Here is a 631-nt window from a genome sequence, read left to right on the forward strand (position 1 = left end):
TGTATTTTTCCGTGTTGTCTTTGTCTCGCAGGCGTCCTCGTCCTCTCCTGTCGTCTGCAGGGAGTACCTGTACGTGGTGGACCTGCAGCGTTACAGCAGAGACCAGGGGTCCTGCGTCTACTTCCCCCAGGCTGTCCTCAACGGTGAGACGCAAAACGACAGACAAACCAGAAGGAAAGGCTTGTTTCCTTCCTATAACGTCTGCTGGTCTCACTGGTTGCTGTGGGTGTACTGGTCTGGTGTCTCCAGGTGATGACCTGTATGACGTCACACTGACGGACGGGGACTGCAGGCTTCAGGTGACTCTGGATCCCGGTCTGAACCGGCTGGTGGAGAGGCACGTCCTGCAGCCTGGATCGATGCTACGTAACGCCACCTTCACCGCCGCCATGACCGCTCAGCTCCTCCCAGCATGCCCCGGGGCGTCTGGAGAGACAGACAGGTGAGTGAGGACAGGTGAATCCGCCGCGCAGTGCTGTGATCAGTCAGGTTTAATGGTTCTGCCCCTGCAGCTACAGGCTGGTGAGTACGGAGGTCAGAGGTGGCGCTGCAGGCGACGGCGATGGCGTCACGACGTTTGATGTGGACTGGGACTCTCTGCCCTGGTTTGGATCCTCAGAACCTGCAGGTA

Source organism: Seriola lalandi, unplaced genomic scaffold, assembly GCF_002814215.2.
Source record: "Seriola lalandi dorsalis isolate HSWRI2012SDOR001 ecotype SW California unplaced genomic scaffold, Sedor1 jcf7180002054564, whole genome shotgun sequence".
In the NCBI taxonomy this organism is placed as follows: Eukaryota; Metazoa; Chordata; class Actinopteri; order Carangiformes; family Carangidae; genus Seriola; species Seriola lalandi.